Source organism: Nerophis lumbriciformis, linkage group LG23, assembly GCF_033978685.3.
Source record: "Nerophis lumbriciformis linkage group LG23, RoL_Nlum_v2.1, whole genome shotgun sequence".
NCBI classification, from domain to species: domain Eukaryota; kingdom Metazoa; phylum Chordata; class Actinopteri; order Syngnathiformes; family Syngnathidae; genus Nerophis; species Nerophis lumbriciformis.
The window spans coordinates 21,362,963-21,384,878 of NC_084570.2; positions in this window are offsets into that span (position 1 = coordinate 21,362,963).

The following is a 21,916-nucleotide window of genomic DNA, read 5'->3' on the forward strand; positions in this document are numbered from 1 at the left end:
GGCTTCACGCTAAAAGCGCCACAGCAACACATCCACTACAGTAACAAAATTAAAAATATATTTCATTACGATTAGAGATGTCCGATAATATCAGACTGCCGATATTTTCGGCCGATAAATGCTTTAAAATGTAATATCGGAAATTATCGGTATCGGTTTCAAAATTATCGGTATCGGTTTCAAAAAGTAAAATGTATGACTTTTTAAAACGCCGCTGTGTACACGGACGTAGGGAGAAGTACAGAGCGCCATTAAACCTTAAAGGCACTGCCTTTGCGTGCCGGCCCAGTCACATAATATCTACGGCTTTTCACACACACACAAGTGAATGCAAGCCATACTTGGTCAACAACCATACAGGTCACACTAAGGTTGGCCGTATAAACAACTTTAACACTGTTACAAATATGCGCCACACTGTGAACCCACACCAAACAAGAATGACAAAACACATTTCGGGAGAACATCCGCACCGTAACACAACATAAACACAACAGAACAAATACCCAGAACCCCTTGCAGCACTAACTTTTCCGGGACGCTACAATATACACCCCCCCCCCCCCACCTCAACCCCGCCCCTGCCCATCTCAACCTCCTCATGCTCTCTCAAGGAGAGCATGTCCCAAATTCCAAGCTGCTGTTTTGAGGCATTGTTAAAAAAATAATGCACTTTGTGATTTCAATAATAAATATGGCAGTGCCATGTTGGCATTTTTTTTCCAGAACGTGAGTTGTATTATTTTGGAAAACCTTGTTACATTGTTTAATGCATCCAGCGGGGCATCACAACAAAATTAGGCATCATAATGTGTTAATTCCACAACTGTATATATCGGTATCGGTTAATATCGGAATCGGTAATTAAGAGTTGGACAATATCGGGATATCGGATATCAGCAATAAAGCCGTTATCGGACATCTCTAATTACGACCATGCTTTGATTGTCAAATATGTTTTGATGTAATCTGTGATATTTCCACCTACATGAATATTCATACAACAGTTTTTGTGGCAGGTTTTTTTAAAATAACATGCTGTGATTGATAGTTCTCAATTACAGAATGCATCAGGCTTAATATCACACATTATGGATAAATTGAGAAGGTCAAGACAAATATGATTAACTTGTACAACATGTAATGTACAGAATATCAGAAGCATTTATTCAAGTAGAAATATCACATTTTACATTACCAAACATCTTTGAAATTCAAACCATGATCGTAACAATCCACAATTTGTGCTATTAATGCGTGGTACTTAAACATGGAAGGGTAACTCCTCCTCTGAATGCAAGTGCTCCTACAGCAGGAAAACAAATTCTGTACTCCTACAAAATACATCATCTGGCAAGATACCAACGCACTGCAGCGTGTTGAGCTGTTTAAAAACGCATAGTGTTGAAAAAACATTTCATTAAAGCAAACTAATAAAAATGTAAAAATGATCTATATAGGATACTCTTATGAATGACGAAAAATTATATTTAGCTGCGATTTATCATAATTAATTTTGAGTTATATATGAACAAACTGCGATTAATCAAGATTAAATATTTTAATCATTAGACAGCCCTCGATTGAACATTTGAGCATTATGTTTGTGTTAATTACAGTAAATCTCTTCATCCAAAATCAGGGGTGCCCATTACGTCGATCGCAAGCTAGCGGTCGTTGACGGGGGGTGTAAAAAATAAACCTAAAATTAGCAATCATCAATCTTCACCAAGACGTCCCTTTCGTCACTTGATTGACATTCACGGCACCCGAGGGTCTTGTGAGATCAAGGCGAGAAAAAGTTTTTATTTCAACAGACTCTCGCGGCGTACTCAAAACTCTGAAGACCGACTGCACAGTTCCTATCTTCACAATAAAAGCGCTGCTTCATCCTGCCTGCGCTAACAAAATAAGAGTCTCTGAAAGCTGGCGTGCACAAGCTAGCAAGCTACGGCGTTTGCCGCCAATGTATTTCTTGTAAAGTGTATACAAAGGAGTATGGAAGCTGGACAAATAAGATGCCAAAAACCAACCACTTTCATGTGGTATTGGACAGAAAGGAGGACTTTTATTCTCTTTCATTTGAAAATGTGGACGTTATCATCGTTACTGTCTGATTCTGTCACGACGGGGGGGTCGCAGCTTGCTGCGAGGTTTGTTCTACCGGAATGCAGAATGGACAACTCCGGACGACAGCGTGATGATTTATTTATCATAAATCACAGCTTAAACCAAAAACCGGAAACAAGCAAAATGAAAGCGTGCCGTTTGCACGAGAAGCTAAAGGACCAAAACTTCGCACAGGAGTCATCAGCCAGAAAACAGGAATACCCAACGTAACGATTGCATTCGCAAACAATGAAGCTAGACCGAGTGTGGCGAGCAACGTGAATAAATAGCTCTCTGATTAGTGCTCAGCATCAGGTGAACGTGCCGAACACTAATCAGAGGCAGGTGAAACCAATTAGTACCCATGGTAACCAGAACAAACCCAGAAGTGCACAAAACAAGAACTAAGGGAGTCCAAAACTAACAGAACATAACTAAACAAAACATGATCCGGCCACAGATCATAACAGATTCCAATCAATGCAAGTCATCAGAATCAGGTAATACACCAACTTATATATATATATATATATATTATATTGTCTTCATGAAAGAAAGGGATCTATATGTGTTAAACATGCTTGCATTATCATTACACACCTTTAACTTGTTAACAAAAACTTATCTTTCATAAATAAATAAATATACATGATATATATGAATGAGGTAGATCCCCTTGACTTGGTCAATTGAAAAGTAGCTCGCCCGCAGAAAAAGTGTGGGCATTCCTTTCCTAAATATGTTTGTGGCATTTTTACACAGGGTGTAAAATGCCACATAGTTTTACACACTATGGCAATTTTACCAAGTACAATAATATCGTACTGTGGCCTCAATACTGTTTGATATTGGCACATGCTTACTATTTATCTATAGCTTGCAAGCTCCAGGCCTTCCAAGGTGACTGCAGTTTGATACTCCATCATGGCCAGCTGGACGCGCACAAAAGTCATTAAATGACAACATTAACCTCACTGTTCCCCCTGGCTGGTACAAACTATCTTTTGGTACCTCGGAGAAAAAGTGCATGAAGTGGCAAGACTACAACTTTTCCTTGGAGATGACTATTTCATGGTCCAATTTTCAAGTGTTCCAATAGTTCAAAAGTGTGGTGATGTTTGACCCGACATGTAAAAGCACTAAAAGCCTCCAAAAGCTCAAGTTCACAATCAAATATTCAAAGATTCATTTAACAAGCAGACATGTGCAAAGAGTCCTCCCAGTATGATCTCAGCTCACTTCCTTTCACATCCTTTTCCTCTTCCTGTCCCTCCAATTGCCTGGAAGCAGAACATCCGCAAGGGTCAGAATTGTTCAACATCCTGGATGTTCACACCTCAAAATAAACTCAGTGACGTACCTCAAAAGTCACATCTCTGCTGTGATTTATTACTTGTTAGCTTGCACTTAAAACTGAGTGATATATGGTAAAGATTTTAAATCTGGGGGAAAAAAATATTTAATTGGGATTAATCACAATGTTTGTGTGTTGTTAACTCGGGGGTCAGCAACCCGCGGCTCTCGAGCCACATGCGGCTCTTTAGTGCCGCCCAAGTGGCTCCCTGCAGCATTTTTAAAAAAGGATTGAAAATGGAAAAAGATGGGGGGAAAAATATTTGTTTTTGTTTTAGTATGTTTTTTGTTTGAGGACAAACATGACACAAACCTTGCCAATTGTTAAAAAGCCCACTGTTTAATATGTTTGTGTGTATGCTTCACTGATGAGAGTATTTGGTAAACATAGTTTGTCCTACTAATTTCGGTGGTTCTTGAACTCACCATAGTGTGAACTGTGACGCAACAGTTTGTTTACATGTAAAATCTTCCACTCCTTCTTTGTCTCATTTTGTCCACCAAAAGTTTCATGCTGTGCGTGAATGCACAAAAGTGCGCTTTGTTGATGTTATTGACTTGTTGGAGTGCTAATCAGGCTTATTTGGTCAGTGCATGACTGCAAGCTAATCAATGCTATCATGCTATTTAGGCTAGCTATATGTACGTATTGCATCATTATGCCTCATTTGTAGGTATATTTGAGCTCATTTAATATCCTTTACTTTTATTCTCTGTATATAATTTTGTTTTGCATGTCTCATGACTGTATGTAATATTGGCTGCATTTCAGATAGTTGTTTGCGTGCCATGTTGTTCCAGACCACAGCAAACATTACCTTTCTTGCCAAAGATTTTAATACATCCATTAGAAGAAGACAGCCTGCCGTTTCCTTTAACTTGGACATACACATCCATACCTTTGGCCATTAAAATCCAGTAATTTCCAAGAGTTATCTCACCTTCTGATTTACTAATGGTTTTTAATGTGGTAAAATGTGTATAATAAATATTAAACTTCATCATTTCTGTCAACAAAGATTTTCTTCAGCCTGCGACACATAGTCATTTTGATAGTAGGCTAATATAGCTAATATAGACACTTACGTCATGTGTTGCCTTCTTATATAAAACTTTTAAAGTCATTTTGATAGTAGGCTATATTGGCAATATAGACACTTACATCATGTGTTGCCTTCATTATAATATTAATATGTGGCTTTTCGTTTTTTGCGGCTCCAGACGTATTTATTTTTTGTATTTTTGGTCCAATATGGCTCTTTCAACGTTTTGGGTTGCCGACCCCCGCGTTAACTCACCAAGAATCACTTTATCTCCTGAAATGATCTCCTATTAATAACCACCACGTGTCTCTATACAAAGCAGAAGGATAATCCAGAATCAAACCCGTACCATAACAACACTTACTTGCAAGGATGTTTGTGCATGTTATACAGACAGTTTAATTCATGCAACTGTTCTTTCACAAGTTGTAAAAGACACCTTTAGCATTACAAAATGCAGTCTAAATGACGCACATTTAGGCCTTCTTCACACTGCAGGTCAGTTTCATTTTTTTGCCCATTTATGACCTCTATCAGATTTTGTCATGTCAATGTGAACTGTACAATTGTGAATTTGTCAAGTCCGACCCAGGCTTCCTTCGTATGTGGCTATAAATCGGATATGAACGATCGGGTCGCGGTCATCCGACCTATATGTCGTCAAAAAGCGATACGCGTCACAATTCTTCGCCAAAATAGACAGTTGCAAAATAAATATTTGACAAATGAGTAGAAAACAGGCAAAAACAATGTTTTAGGAACCCATGTCAATGTTCCACCAATTTTGGCTCTGATTGCGTTCACATTAGACATCGCATTTTTTTGGTAATGTGAAAGACTACATAAGATCAGATTTGACAAAAGAATCCAAATTGGACATCCTACCCTGCAGTGTGAATGTAGCTTTAGTCAGGAAAATTGGGTAGTGCAAAATGAAGTGTAATTAACGCTTAATTTCACAAACCCATGTTAAAAAAAACTGCACAGTTTTTGTAGAAAGTTAATTTCAGCTAAATGCAATTATAAAGTAAGATAACTCGCTTATTTATTTGTTAATTTATTATATTTGGTCAGAAATGGCTTGACATCTGATTCTGATATGGATAGAGAATGGGGTTGGTTGACGCACTCATTATATATCGCCACAAGTGGGCGCTGTTTTTCCAATTGCGGTATAGAAATTTACGATTTTAGGATCAGAGCTCACCTACAGTCGCGCCTTATTGCAGTGAAACTTGCGAAGGGACATTTAACCAAATATTAACATTGCTGTATGTATACTTTTGACCCAGCAGATTTGGTCACATTTTCAGTAGACCATAATAAATTCATAAAAGAACCAAACTTCATGAATGTTTTTTCTGACCAAGAAGTATGTGCTCCAATCACTCTATCACAAAAAAAAATAAGAGTTGTAGAAATTATTGGAAACTCAAGACAGCCATGACATTATGTTCTTTACAAGTGTATGTAAACTTTTGACCACGACTGTATATACCATATTTTTCGGAGTATAAGTCGCACCTGCCAAAAATGCATAATAAAAAAGGAAAAAAACATATATAAGTCGCACTGGAGCCCGGCCAAACTATGAAAAAAACTGTGACTTATAGTCCGAAAAATACGGTAGTCTTCTGTAGAGTAAGGTGGTTGAATTTTGGGTTAAAGGTTTGTACACAATGAGTTTATAACACAACATTTGAAGTAAGGGGAAAGCTATAGCATAGACAGTTGTTAGCCTTGATGATAGCAAAAGATTCAATTTGGGGTTGGTCTTGAAATTCTCTTTGGGGTTGGTTGTCGTTTAGATTGTTATTAGTTCTCTCTAACTAGTTGTTACATACTTGTTAGCCTTGATGCTATCAAAAAATGTTAAGGTTGGTTGTGAGATATACGATAGTTTAGATTACTAGCTAGCTAAACAGATGTTACACGCTCGTTGGCCTCGATGCTATTAAAAATTTCAATTAGGGGTTGGTCCTCACATTCTCTTTGGGGGTGTTTGTCAGGTATACTATAGTTTAGTTCAGATTGTTATTAGCTAGCTAACTGCTTGTTAGCCTTGATGCTAGCAAGAAACATTAGTTGGGGTTGTCCGTCAAATTCTCCTTGGGGCTGTATACTATACTTTAGATTATTAGCTAGCTAAATAGTTGTTGCATGCTTGTTACCTTCGATGCTATTAAAACATTTATTTTAGGGTTGGTACTCACGTTATCTTTAGGGTTACTTGTCAGGTACACTATATTGTATTTTCCTGACTGTAAAGCGCACCAGTATATAAGCTGCACTCAGTAAATTTTAGAAGAAAAAAAATATTTTCCATATATTTGCCGCACCGGACTATAAGCAGCTGATATATATGTTGTAAAATGAGTTATCTACGCAGAAAGATTTTGTAAATGTTTATTTTCATACCTTAATTGTTTCCAAACGGTGTCTGTAACACGGCAGTAAAAAGGCTGATCAAACAAAGCTGAAGTCATCATCATGGACCTACTAGCTGCGGAAGTTAGATCTCCAATCAGCTACACAGACTAAATAACTCCACAGTGACGTCTTAAGAAACTGAAATAATACAAAAAGAATGCCATTGTAAGTTAATAATACAAATAATACAAACAAAGACGTGTTATCATATTAGCTAATGCCAAAGACTCTAGCTTCATTACATTAAGAAAGCATGTACAAATATTCATTAAAACACTCCTACAGACACAACACATGGGACGGTTAAATAAGTAAGAATTGTATTTATTGTAAAACTTACAAATGTTGCTTGCAGTGATAAATGACGAATCCATACAAGTAGAAAAGTTATGGACATTTGAGAAGATAGAACGGGTATTTGTACTTCCTGTTCATAACGTAGTCTAAACAGAAGGGCAATGCAGCCCCTGCAGTGAGAAAACTCGTCCATAAGGTGGCACCCTAGCACAAACAATAACACAACTATTCATTATGTATGCTTTCTTTATTTTTTTTAAGCTATTTGCATTAGGGCGTCAGCAAAGAAAAATCCAGAAATTAGCACCGTTTTATAAGCCGTTCAAAGACTAGGAAAAAAAGTAGTTGCTTATAGTGTGGAATTTACAATAGTCTCGACTGATTCTAGCTAGCTGACTGTTTCATTCTCTGTGGGGTTGTTTGTCAGGTATACTATAGTTTAGTTTAGATTGTTATTAGCTAGCTAACTGGTACACGCTTGTTTGCCTTTATGCTAGCAAGACATATCTGTTGGGGTTGGTGGTCTAATTCTCTTTAGAGTTGTTTGTCAGGTACACTATAGTTTAGATCAGGCCTGGGCAAATATTTTGACACAGTGGCCAAATTTAGAGAAAAAAAATGTGTCTGGGGGCCAGTATATCTATTCTTAGGAACACTAATACGAAGCCTCACAATATTGTCTGATTGAATGCTAAAAACGTTATGACAGACCGCCTTAAAAAACAGAATGGAATTTAAAAGTTTTTTTTACTGAATAACCCGTCCAGAATGTACATGAAAATAAAGAATGTAGAATTTACAATACTAACTACAAATGATAAAAAACTGAATCTTGACAACATATGAACGTCACACACCCTCTCAATCGACATATTTTACAATCAAGCAAAACAAAACAAAAAACCCACCTACAATCTGATGTATCTGATATATCACTAAGCTATAGAAGTTTGTTGTAAAAATATCCTTCCGCCTCTGTCCTTGGCACCCGCATTTCAGGCTGGCCGCTCTGGAAACACTCTGTGGAAACACTCCCCACCCACACTGCTTGGTGCCTCGTCTGAGCTGCTGTTACCATAGTAACTAGTATATCATGCAAAAGCGCAGATTCCAACCATTGAAATACTTTGTATAGTTCAAGACTTACGGTAATTTGAAAACATCCCTCCACATCATAATGGCAGCTACAGTTTCCATCTTAAAGATCTAAAAAAATTATTTGGGAATGTCCAGTGGGCCAGATTGAAACGCTTAACGTGCCGCATGCGGCCCCCGGGCCTTAGTTTGCCCAGGCCTGGTTTAGATTATCAGCTACCGACGCTGACCCCGTTACTCCTTATGTATGCAATATTTACAATGTACTTAATTGAAATACTTAAATAAAGTTTTTTTTATTCTTTAACAACTGAATTCTAAAACAAAAAAAGTTCAGACTTTCTTGGTGAAATGGCATGATCGATAGATATTTTAACATATATGACTATGGTTGAGGTGCAGGCATATTTTTCATACCTGACGTGAAGCAGACAGGAAGAAAGAAGACAGAATAATTATTTTCATGGTGTGACAGGCATGCACTCTGTTCTATAGACTCAAATCAACAAGTAAAAATAACTTACACTTCACCTACACTGGAGAGTGTATAACTTGGTATTATTGGGAGTGAGTAAAACCTCCAGACATCTCGAGTTGTTGTGGCACCGTTTGGACAAATCTGAGACAATTGTTCCACACCGGTGGAGACCCAGATCTGTCACATCTATGTGGCTTTTTCCCCCCGAACGCTTATCTTTTCAAATTCCAAGGCTGCGTATTCGTCCTCAAATGGATGAACATTTTTCCTCTGCGAAGGATTTCCTTGTCAGGTTGTGTAAGCGTGACATCCTCATCCCCGGTTTGCATACGATCTCACACACACACACACACACACACACACACACACACACACACACACACACACACACACACACACACACACACACACACACACACACACACACACACACACACACACACACACTCACACACACACACACACACACACACACACTCACTCACACTTGTGTGCCTTGTGGTTATTGTACTTACATGAATGACGGAGAATGCCTTTGCTTTTCTTTATGTGATAATATATGACTATAACAAAGCTTTTTAATGTGGAATTTTAGGTGAGTCCGGTTTTAAATGTTTTTAAAATGAAAAACATTGACTAACAGTAATGAGTCTATGTTTTTTCCCTTTAACCTCAGAGACCATAGCTCAGTATGTTAACTTGAACAAAAGCAAGCATCAGGTATACTTGAAGTGCCTCAAATCCTTAACCGAGGAGATGAGTTCACCCTTTGACATTTCCAAGCTTATACTTTCCTGTCACACATGATGGAGCGGAGCGGGAGGATTAGTCGACAATTAGCATGAAACCTGCAGAGTTCTATTCTAGATGTCCTGAACAAAATTAACTCAACTGCTAATTTTCTTCCAGAAAGCCAAAAGACACTGACTTTGTATTGGTTTCAGTAACTTAACATGCTGGCAGAAATGTACGACAATCCAGATAATAGCTACTTTGCACAGGTGTGCCTTAGGTTGGCCATTAGAAAAGGCCGCAACAAAATGTTCAGTTTTATTACACACCACAATGCTACTGATAATGGTTGTCTACTGGAACTATGACCATTCATTGAATGTTCAAATGTCAACCATAACCCGTCTCCAAAGGCCTTTTAGAGAACTTGGCGATACATCCAATCGGCCCCAGCTGTAACAGTTCGGATCCTCTATTTTTAAAGGGCAAAGTCCTCCCATGTTCTTTTGTTCTAATGGCTTGTCTGAATAAGGCAAGGAGACTAGAATAGAAGATTAACAATTTATTCTACAACTGGAGTAAGTACAAACCGTAGAAATACCAGAGCTGGAGAGAAGACTGTACCCTAAAAAGTCTGATTGTCCCTCAGCTCATGGGCTTTTGTCCTCCTTGATGCCCTTCCCTGGCGTAGTTGTCCAATGAAACTGAAAGTTAAGCTAAACGTGTGTTTTGGACAGACACACTTTCGTCCACTCTCGCTTTGTCTCGTTCCTGGCGCCTCTTCTCACCATCAAAACCAAATAAGATACTGGGTGTGTGTATTTGTGCGCTCATTGTGTTTTGTTCTTGAACAGAATGAAGTGAACAGAGAGTGAGACTCCCAATGCATTCCACTCTCCCTTAAGGTGGAAAATGTTCCCCTAACTAAACTACACCTGCCCAGGACCTCCACGGTCATCTTGGACCAATAGCTGCTGCCACAACCACGAAATTGATAACATTTGCATAACCAAATAACTTCTTCACAAACTGTCTGAAACCATCTCAGAGAATCTCATCTGCATGCTCATCCTTTACACCGGGGTCTCGACCTCATTAAATGCTCATTTTCGTTGGTGTACGGCACTTTGAAAAGGTGATCTCTTCACGGATGAATACCTGTTTTTAGTGTTCACGGTAAATGGCAGACAGCGTGTATTAGGTCGTGTGGGTGAGCCATTTGCTGATGTCAAATTTGTAGATGGATTGGCTTACGAAGAGTGAACATAACATAATTGAACTGTACATGACTAAATCGACATCAAAATACAACATAACATAAAAATATATAACACATTAAAGATGCATGATAACACATTTAAAAGTGATAATTGTAATGACAACAAGGCATGCTGGGAAACGGTTGCTCCTCAGATGCATGCTTAGATTTGCCAACTCTTCGGGGGTCAATTAATCCTGTTCGGCCCGTGATCTAAAGTGTCTTTCAATTTTTGCCCCCCCTGTGCAACTGAGTTTAATACCCCTGATCTAAAGCTCGCTAGCTAACGAATGCGGATACGGTTTGAAAAACATTTTTTCTAATTACTTCTTCGCTTACTCTTGGCATTCTCTCGATGAGCCTCAAGAGGTAGTCACCTGAAATGGTTTTCACTTCACAGGTGTGCTTAAAGCTCACCGAGAGAATGCCAAGAGTGTGCAAAGCAGTAATCAGAGCAAAGGGTGGCTATTTTGAAGAAACTATAATACAAAACATGTTTTCAGTTATTTCACCTTTTTTTGTTAAGTATATAACTCCACATGTGTTCATTCATAGTTTTGATGCCTTCAGTGACAATCTACAATGTAAATAGTCATAAAAATAAAGAAAACGCATTTAATGAGTAAAAGGTGTGTCCAAACTTTTGGCCTGTACTGTATAAATATTTTTTTAAATTATGAATCGATTTAACGTCGGGCAAAATAGCAACCGCGATCCGGATGTGAATCGATTTTTTGTGCACCCCTTGTAATATTAATAATCAATTCCAGAAAATGTTGCTTTCGATTCAGAATCTTAATAATATAGAATCACGTAACAAACGTGAATCGATTTCTTTTCTACATCCTTACAAATTGTGGTCACAGCAGATACTGACTGGTTTTTATAACTCCCCGGTTCCCTGTCAAGTAATACAACTGCACATTTTATTGTGACATTTTATAGTGCCCAGCCTGAGCCTGAGGCACACCTGTACCCAGAGGTGTGGACTCGAGTCACATGACTTGGACTCGAGTCAGACTCGAGTCATGAATTTGATGACTTTAGACTCGACTTGACAAAATGTAAAAAGACTTGCAACTCGACTTAGACTTTAACATCAATGACTTGTGACTTCACTTGGACTTGAGCCTTTTGAATTGACATGACTTGACATGACTTGCTACCTTCCCCAAAACCCAAAGATGAAAAAGTTATTCGGGAGCGCTCCGTATTTTTCATTGTATACTTGTCTATCAGCGTTGCGTGTGTCAGCTGGTGTGGTCTCAGTACAACAGCCAATCAAATTAGATCTACTTTGTTTTCATCACACAGCATTCATCCAATCAAATTGCAGGACAACCAACGAAGAAGACATGTCCAAACCACACGCCAGTGAACAAAAAATGATACCTAAAATAATTTTGTTTGGGTATAAAAATTACGAGGTGGTCAACACAAAACGGTTTGCAGTATGCAACACATGCGGTTCGAAAATTACTGATGGAGAGGCAACAACTTCCAACTTCGTCCGGCATTTGAAGTTGCACAAAGAACGGTAAGTTTTGAATGTAAGATAACGTTTATTGGCTAAGTAACGTGACTTTTATTTGCTGTGTAGTTAAATCAGTGAGGCTGTAAACTCACTGCTAACGTTATAACGTTATTGCAAACACGGGAATCTGTTGCAGTTCACTACCTTATTCATACTTTTTGTTCAGTGATTTTTTTTTAAGCAGGGTTACGTTAGTCAATATATCACACGTAACGTTAGACAGCGGTCAGCAGCACCGCGTATTTTAGCCACCTAAAAAAAGACAAAAATAGTAAAATAAAGGTCAGTTAAAATGTATACTATATTATGAATATGTGTACCGTTTTAGCTAGCTTTCTGACATACTGTTGGTTGTTTACCTCAGTGGTCCCCAACCACCGGGCCGCGGCCCGGTACTGGTCCGTGGATCGATTGGTATCGGGCCGCACAAGAAATATATATTTTTTCTTTTTCTTTTTTTAATTAAATCAACATAAAAAACACAAGATACACTTACAAGTAGTGCACCAACCCAAAACAACTCTCTCCCCCCTTTTGTTCTGGGCATTGAACATGAAGACTTTTCCTTCACTGTTCCGAGTGGCCATGAGAGTCTTGGCAGTGCCTGCCTCCAGTGCTCCAGTGGAGCGAGTTTTCAGCCATGGTGGCATCATACTACGCCCCCATCGTGCACAAATGACTGACAGACTCTTGGCTAATTTGGTCTTTTGCAAATGCAATGCAGCATAGGGCCCTGACATATAAAAAGTACAACTTTTTTGTTATGTTCACATATATATGTCATGTTTTTTCAATGTTAACACTTTTGTACAAATAAGTACATTTGCACTTTATTTTTCAATGTGTTTGTTCTGTAAAGGAATGAGTTAATGTTTAAAATGACTGGTTAATAGTGCTATTATAAAGTGCAATGTCAGCACAATTTTCTTTCCTGCAATTTAAAATGCACTTGTTTTAATAAATAAATACAGCGTTTGAAAAGCATACACAATCTGTGTTAATATATTAGTCTGTGGTTAAAAGGACTTGAAAGGACTCGAAACTCAAAATGCAGGACTTAGGACTTGACTTGAGACTTTCCAGTCTTGACTTTGGACTTGACTCGGGGCTTGCCTGTCTTGACTCGGGACTTGACTCGGACTTGAGGGCAAAGACTTGAGACTTACTTGTGACTTGCAAAACAATGACTTGGTCCCACCTCTGCCTGTACCTTAGCAACTTTATTTATAAACAATAATAATGCTGCTTAACTGATCTGCTGGATGATAATGTATCCAAAATGTTCCAGTTCATAAAGCAAATGTCAGGTTTGTACAAGATCCCCAACCAGTTTCATTGAGTACATTTTAGCCACTATTGTCAGAAACGCTCACCAAAACAATTTTGCCTCTCTGGCAGCCTGCCAGCATTTGAGTCCAGCAATCAGAGCAATGAGCGCGCGTCAAGTTGTGACCCATAAACACGGTGACTGGTGTGACTGCACAGGCCACATGTGAGCAGGTGTTGTCGCCGAGCAGGTTGTTAGAGGCAGAATGGTGGAAGGCCGCCGCAGGGAATATTGCAGCTGATGCGTGTGGACAGGACTGTCGCTGCAGAGAGCCCCCTGTCACTTCCCGTGCTCTCACGGAATACTGATGACATTCATACAGGGGGAACATTACTGTGGCGTACAGTAATTCTGTATTCAGCATTGGCATAGAGAAGCCAAAATGACAAATACGAATTGATGTGTCGCCATAATAGCTAATGTGATATCATTAGTCCTTCAAACATATCACAGCAAAACTGACGTCTGATTTGTGTCCAATTGTATCATATCAATATATGGACATAGTACTTTCAATTTCGTGCAATTTCAGAGGTCTATTATTGCTAGGGTTGCCAAATGTCCTTAGAAAAACGGAATCGTCACGGTTTAAGACCAAATTATGCATTCCGTATTAAGCTGTCAAGGGACGCGTTGTGTCCTGTATTTTTATTATCCGTAAAATATCAATACATTTCATTGAATACAGCTTTGACAACAATTTCTCGCAGGATAAGGCTAAACTAATCGATGCCAGCGTGTCTGATAGCTCCTTGGCGGCTGCAGCTAGCTAGAATGATTTGCCGAGCTTCTGGCGATCGGACTACGAATGTGACTTTTTACCACAATGACATTTTTCTGTTAAAGGAGCAAATCGGGAAATACAGGAATCGTTTTTTTCTGAGCTACATGTGGCTATGTCGTCTACGAGGTACGTGCTAACTTATGAGTATTGCTAGCTCACGGTTTTAGAAGTGTCATTTAGCAACTCTGCTCTCTTTTTGTTGTAGTGACTCTGTTTTTTTCCCTTTAACCTCAGAGACCTCATAGTTCAGTATGTTAACCTGAACAAAAGCAAGCATCAGGTATACTTGAAGTGCCTCAAATATCACTGCTTTTTTTACCTTAACCAAAGAGGTGAGTTCACCCTTTGACTTTTCCAAGCTTATACTTTTCTGTCACACATGATGGAGCGGAGCGGGAGGATTAGTCGACAATTAGCATGAAACCTGCAGAATTCTATTCTAGATGTTCTGAATAAAATTAATTCAACTGCTAGTTTTCTTCCAGAAAGCCAAAAGACACTGACTTTGTATCGGTTTCAGTGGCTTAACATGCTGGCAGTGTCAGAGTTTGTAGGTGCCGAACCCCAAGATGCAGAGAAGGCGGAAGGCATTGTACGAGAAAACATGGTTTTAATGTTCAAAAATAAGAAAAGGAAAACACGAACCAGAAACCAGGAAGCAGGAACAGGATCCAGGGAAAGCTTAACGCACACAGGTAGCAACGACAGCATACAACAACACGACAGGTAGGAACGACAATGATCCAGCAATGACTGGAGGAGAAGGCAGGTTTAAATAGTAGCTGGCTGATTGACACCAGGTGTGGCCAGGTGCCAATCAGCCACAGCTGAGGGGAAGCAGCACTCAGGGAGACACTCAGGAAATGAAGACAAAATAAAAGCGCTGACAGGAAACTAAGACAAACACAGAGAAAAAACTAAAACACAGTCAAACTGTCAGGGACAAGCCTGACAGTAGCCCCCCTTCCTATAACGGATACCAGACGTTCTAGAACCCCCCCCCAAAAAAGTCCAAAGTCACGGGAGGGTTGAGGGAGGACAAGGAGGTGGGCCACCAGGCCAAGTGTCCCCGCAACCAGCGGGGAAGAGTTAGGTGGCGACGGCGAGTTGAACGTCGCCGCAATTGGCGAGGCGGCTCGACCGCCGGCATGGGAGGACCCACCGGAGACGATGGTGGTGGCGCCCTCTGCTGGCCCACCGGAGACGATGGTGGCCCCGTGGATTGTAGACCCACCGGAGTGCATGGTGGCGCCCTCTGCTGCTGGCCCACCGGAGAGGAGGATGGTGGCGCCCTCTGCTGCTGGCCCACCGGAGAGGAGGATGGTGGCGCCCTCTGCTGCTGGCCCACCGGAGAGGAGGATGGTGGCGCCCTCTGCTGCTGGCCCACCGGAGAGGAGGATGGTGGCGCCCTCTGCTGCTGGCCCACCGGAGAGGAGGATGGTGGCGCCATCTGCTGCTAGCCCACCAGAGAGGAGGATGGTGGCGCCATCTGCTGCTGGCCCACCGGAGAGGAGGATGGTGGCGCCATCTGCTGCTGGCCCACCGGAGAGGAGGATGGTGGCGCCCTCTGCTGCTGGCCCACCGGACAGGATGGTGGTGCCGTAGGTTGCAGACCCACCGGAGTGCATGGTGGCGTTTGCCGGCCCACCGGAGTGCATGGTGGCGTCTGCCGGCCCACCGGAGTGCATGGTGGCGTCTGCCGGCCCACCGGAGTGCATGGTGGCGTCTGCCGGCCCACCGGAGTGCATGGTGGCGTCTGCCGGCCCACCGGAGTGCATGGTGGCGTCTGCCGGCCCACCGGAGTGCATGGTGGCGTCTGCCGGCCCACCGGAGTGCATGGTGGCGTCTGCCGGCTCACCGGAGTGCATGGTGGCGCCGTAGGTTGCAGACCCACCGGAGATGATGGCGCCGTCTCTTGCAGACCCACTGGGGCGAGAAGTAGCTGTGCCTCCCCAGCTGCACTGCTACTCATAGCCCCTCCCCCAAGGGACGGATCCCAGACGTCCCCAGATAGGACCACAGACGACAGGGGTGGGTGGGAGAGGGCTTGAAAAGCGGCCGAACTTTTCTTCAGATTAGCCATTAAGTCCAAAGCTTTGTTAAGCCTCTCCGCCATGGACATCTCTGCGAGATTCGAATTTGGCTGGATCATTATGTCAGAGTTTGTAGGTGCCGAACCCCAAGATGCAGAGAAGGCGGAAGGCATTGTACGAGAAAACATGGTTTTAATGTTCAAAAATAAGAAAAGGAAAACACGAACCAGAAACCAGGAAGCAGGAACAGGAGTCAGGATCCAGGTAAAGCTTAACGCACACAGGTAGCAACGACAGCATACAGCAAACAACGACACGACAGGTAGGAACGACAATGATCCAGCAATGACTGGAGGAGAAGGCAGGTTTAAATAGTAGCTGGCTGATTGACACCAGGTGTGGCCAGGTGCCAATCAGCCACAGCTGAGGGGAAGCAGCACTCAGGGAGACACTCAGGAAATGAAGACAAAATAAAAGCGCTGACAGGAAACTAAGACAAACACAGAGAAAAAACTAAAACACAGTCAAACTGTCAGGGACAAGCCTGACAGGCAGAAATGTACGACAATCTAGATAATAGCTACTTTGCACTTAGGTGTGCCTTAGTGGCCTTGTGGTTAGAGTGTCCGCCCTGAGATCGGTAGGTTGTCAGTTCAAACCCCGGCCGAGTCATACCAAAGACTATAAAAATGGGACCCATTACCTCCCTGCTTGGCACTCAGCATCAAGGGTTGGGATTGGGGGTTAAATCACCAAAAATGATTCCCGGGCGCGGCCACCGCTGCTGCTCACTGCTCCCCTCACCTCCCAGAGGGTGATCAAGGGTGATGGGTCAAATGCAGAGAATAATTTCGCCACATCTAGTGTGTGTGTGAGACAATCATTAGTACTTTAACTTTTTAACTTTAGTTTGGCCACTAAAAAAGGCCACAACAAAATGTGAAGTTTTATCACACACCACAATGCTACTGACAATGGTTGTCCACTGGAACTATGACCATTAATTGAATATTCAAATGTCAACCATAACCCGTCTTCAAAGGCCTTTTAGAGAATTTGACGATACATCCAATCGGCCCCAGTTGTAACAGTTTGGATCTTCTATTTTTAAAGGGCAAAGTCCTCCCATGTTTTTTTTGTTCTAATGGCTTGTCTGAATAAGACAAGGAGACTAGAATAAAAGATTAACAATTTATTCTACAACTGGAGTAAGTACTTTGTCTCGTATTTTTATTAACCGCAAAATATCAATACATTTCATTAAATAAAGCTTTGACAACAATTTACTGCAGGCTAAGGCTAAACCAATCGATGCCAGCGTCTGCTCTCTTTTTGTTATAATAATAATAATAATAATAATAATGTCTTGTCCTCAAAACACTAGTTGTGTATCTAAGTTGTTAAACAAAAATAGTGCATCCAGCTTTAGGATAGTCACACTACACTTTATGATAGTGACACTACACTTTATGATATTGACACTACAGGGGTATCCAACAGTTTTAGCTGTGATAAAGGGTGAAATAATATTTTTTTATATGTGTTAAATTCTGACATTACGGTTCTATATAATTACAGATGATAACAATATAGCATAACTTAGATGTAGCTAGTCATATCAATAAAAGGCAAACATCTCACTTCTTCTTTGTTTTGGTCAAAGTAGTTCTCTTACTATTATAATGCTGCACTCTGAATGTGTACTGTTTTCAAAGGAAACTGCACTTTTTCTGGAATTTTGTCAAACATTCACAATCATTATGTAAGACAAGCACACATATGTCTTTCTTTTTTTTTGCATTCTAAATAGTAAATAAATGCAAGCAAAAGCCTGCTTAAAAACATCCAAACCCCTCAATTAGGTTTTATATACACACTGTAAGTATATATGTAATGTTGTAACAGGCACATTTATAAAACAATGTCATATATAAGTATTTTGCTTATTTTAATAAGGCGGTGCATTAATTTCACAAACTCATCACAACGTTCGCTTTTTCCTTTGACAACATCACTGACTATTAATCACTGCAGACTGTTGTAACTTATGGGTTATATAGTTCATGTGTGATGATTATTCATAATTTGCATACTTGATTTAATTGCTGATAAATTCATCTATAATATTTACAGTTAAAAAGGAATTGATTTAGTTTATACATGTATTTTATATTTATTATTAGAGAAACACTGACACTGAATTGAGTTGTTTTCTACTTCATAGCCTAACAAAGGGTTAACTAAAAAACTGCATGTTCCACAATTCATTGTGGCAAATCGGATGTTAGAAAGACCGGGAGCAGGTGCATTGTGGTTGTTAAGATTGAGCGATACTAGCCTATGGGTGAATGAATGAACGACGGATGATAACAAGATAAAAAGATCGTTTTGTACCGTTTTGTACGCCCATTTTTTTCTTATATAAAGTACCACTTTATTTACACATTTCCGACGTCCTGTCCAATACTTTGATCGTAGTTAATCTACACATAACTAATGAGAGCCAACTAACATAATAAAAAAATCACTTACTGTACAATGTCTGCTGTCATTTGGATGACGACTGCTGAGATGTGTATATATTCCCATTTAAATAAAGAATTACTCATAATCCTCGCGAAGAAAAAAGGGGCGTGGTACCAAGCGTCTTTTTCGTCCCTTTCTTGCCATTTTTGGGTCTAAATTGGATGCCAAAGTTGACCAACGTGTCGGTTTATGTCCTCATCTTTCTACTATCAAGGTGAGAGGCATTATTTATGATCAAGAACAAACTCTCACGAGCTCCAAGATGAGAAAGCATCTTACTAGCTGATTATGTCAATATAGCGGCACAAGCCAGTTAGCTACGTGTGATCACGGCGCCGCTAGAAATAGGTCCTTAATGTTAGCGCTTATAATAACAGTATCATTAATATTTGTTTAATATTCAAGTCATGAAATGCAAATGGAGTATTGTTGCGGCTTTTTGTCTGGTTATTTAGAGGGCTTTATGGGCGGAAGAGAGTACCTCTCATTGACTCCATTGTAAGCTGATTTTTATTTAAGAGTTAGAATGCATTAAAAATTACATTTATCTTGTTGTCTCTCATAATGATTGTAAAGAATTGGCAAAATTCCTCCCAAAAAGTGCATATGGAATAAAGACCTTTGTCGCATTTTGGATGTATGGTTATTGGCAGGGGCTTGGGCGCTGTCCGTTGCTGTGTCTGTCACTTTTGCACGCGAAATAGTTGTTGAGTATTCTTTGGTCTAATGCAGTTAAAAATACTATGATATCGAACATTCTTGTGCTGTGTATCATAACTGATTTTATTGAAAACATGATAAGTGAAGCCATGAAAGTTGATTATTTTCTTAGCACCCCAATGTAGCGGTCAAGCTCCCCCTTAGGCCTTCGAGACCAAAAATACTGGCGCTTATGTTGACGTGAGTCATCCAATTCGAGGTATGTCAGCTTAAATTCGAGGTATGTCAGCTTAAACTGTTACACTGTACCTATTTTTGTTCTATTATGCAACATCGGTTGATGACTTTGGCACTTGGCGATCACTCCAGCAGCACTGAGAGTGTCTCCTAGCCGCTCAGGCAAATCATATTGTCTAAAAATGCATTTTCTCATCGATAACGTGACATCACCACGCTCGGAATATATATATATATATATATATATATATATATATATATTATATATATATATATATATATATATATATATATATATATATATATATATATATATATATATATATATATATATATATAGTCAATGTTTCTGTGGTTTATCAGATTTACAGTGCTCAATACCGGGGTAGAGCGGAATATACGTTAGGTCAGGAAAAACAGAGAGGCTATTTCATCCCTACAAGCCTGTTTCGCAGGTTTCCCTGCTCTTCAGGGGACCTTATAATATATATAGTCGTGGTCAAAAGTTTACATTCACTTGTAAAGAACATAATGTCGTGGCTCTCTTGAGTTTCCAATAATTCTACAACTCTTATTTTTTTGTGATAAAGTGATTGGAGCACATACTTGTTGGTCACAAAAACATTCATGAAGTTTGGTTCTTTTATGAATTTATTTTGGGTTTACTGAAAATGTGATCAAATCTTCTGGGTCAAAAGTATACATACAGCAATGTTAATATTTGGTTACATGTCCCTTGGCAAGTTTCACTGCAATAAGGTGCTTTTGGTAGCCATCCACAAGCTTCTGGCAAGCTTCTGGTTGAATTTTTGACCACTCCTCTTGACAAAATTGGTGCACTTCAGCTAAATTTGTTGGTTTTCTGACATGGACTTGTTTCTTCAGCATTGTCCACACGTTTAAGTCAGGACTTTGGGAAGGCCATTCTAAAACCTTAAGTCTAGCCTGATTTAGCCATTCCTTTACCACTTTTGACGTGTGTTTGGGGTCATTGTCCTGTTGGAACACCCAACTGCGCCCAAGACCCAACCTCCGTGCTGATGATTTTAGGTTATCCTGAAGAAATTGGAGGTAATCCTCCTTTTTCATTGTCCCACTTACTCTCTGTAAAGCACCAGTTCCATTGGCAGTAAAACAGGTCCAGAGCATAATACTACCACCATGCTTGTCAGGACCAAAATTTTAAACTCAATGCGGAATTTAACTGGAAGTCAATGAAGACTGGATAAAACGGGGGTAATATGGGCTGTTCTGGGTGCATCGGTCAAGAGTCTGGCAGCTGCATTTTGTACAGTCTGAAGTCTCTATAGTGTTGACTTGTTGGAAAGAGTGATTAGAGAATTGCAATAGTCAATACGAGATGAAATGAACGAGTGAATGATCATTTCGAGATCCAATTTTGACAACAAATTTCTCACTTTAGAAATATTTCTGAGATGATAAAAACAGTTTTTGGTCAGTTGACGGCCACGCCACATGACAGGTTGGACACATTGGACGATACCCAACTAGTTGACAGGTCTGCACTTACGATGCCCACGACTTTTGCAGCATGGCTGATAATTTTTTTCCTCCACTTGTGTAATAATCCTCCACCGGCAGAACTTTGTCGTCTCTCTGCTGATTTAATGACATGTGAGGTTCCTCTTTTTCTCATCAAAGTTCAAAGTGAGCAGTGGAATAAAAATCTCCTCCACCCCCAGAGGCCAGAAATGATACCACAATGACTGTGATGATTGCAAATGTAAAATATCCAAATAGCAGATTTTTGTATCAGGCTCATGGGAGGTGACGCCGTGGCGTGTGGGATATACCCTCAGAGTGACGCGGGTGTCGCTGACGTGGTAAATATGGCTTTTCTGTCGCTCATTATGCAGCAGTGAGTGTCACTGCTCATCATGACAGTGTCACTTGTGATGATGAGTGCAGCTGTAGCCTGAAGCTATCTACCGAGGAATAATGTGAGGTGCTCTTCAGAAAGCACATCCAGTCGGCGTGTGACTGTATTTCTCAATATTTT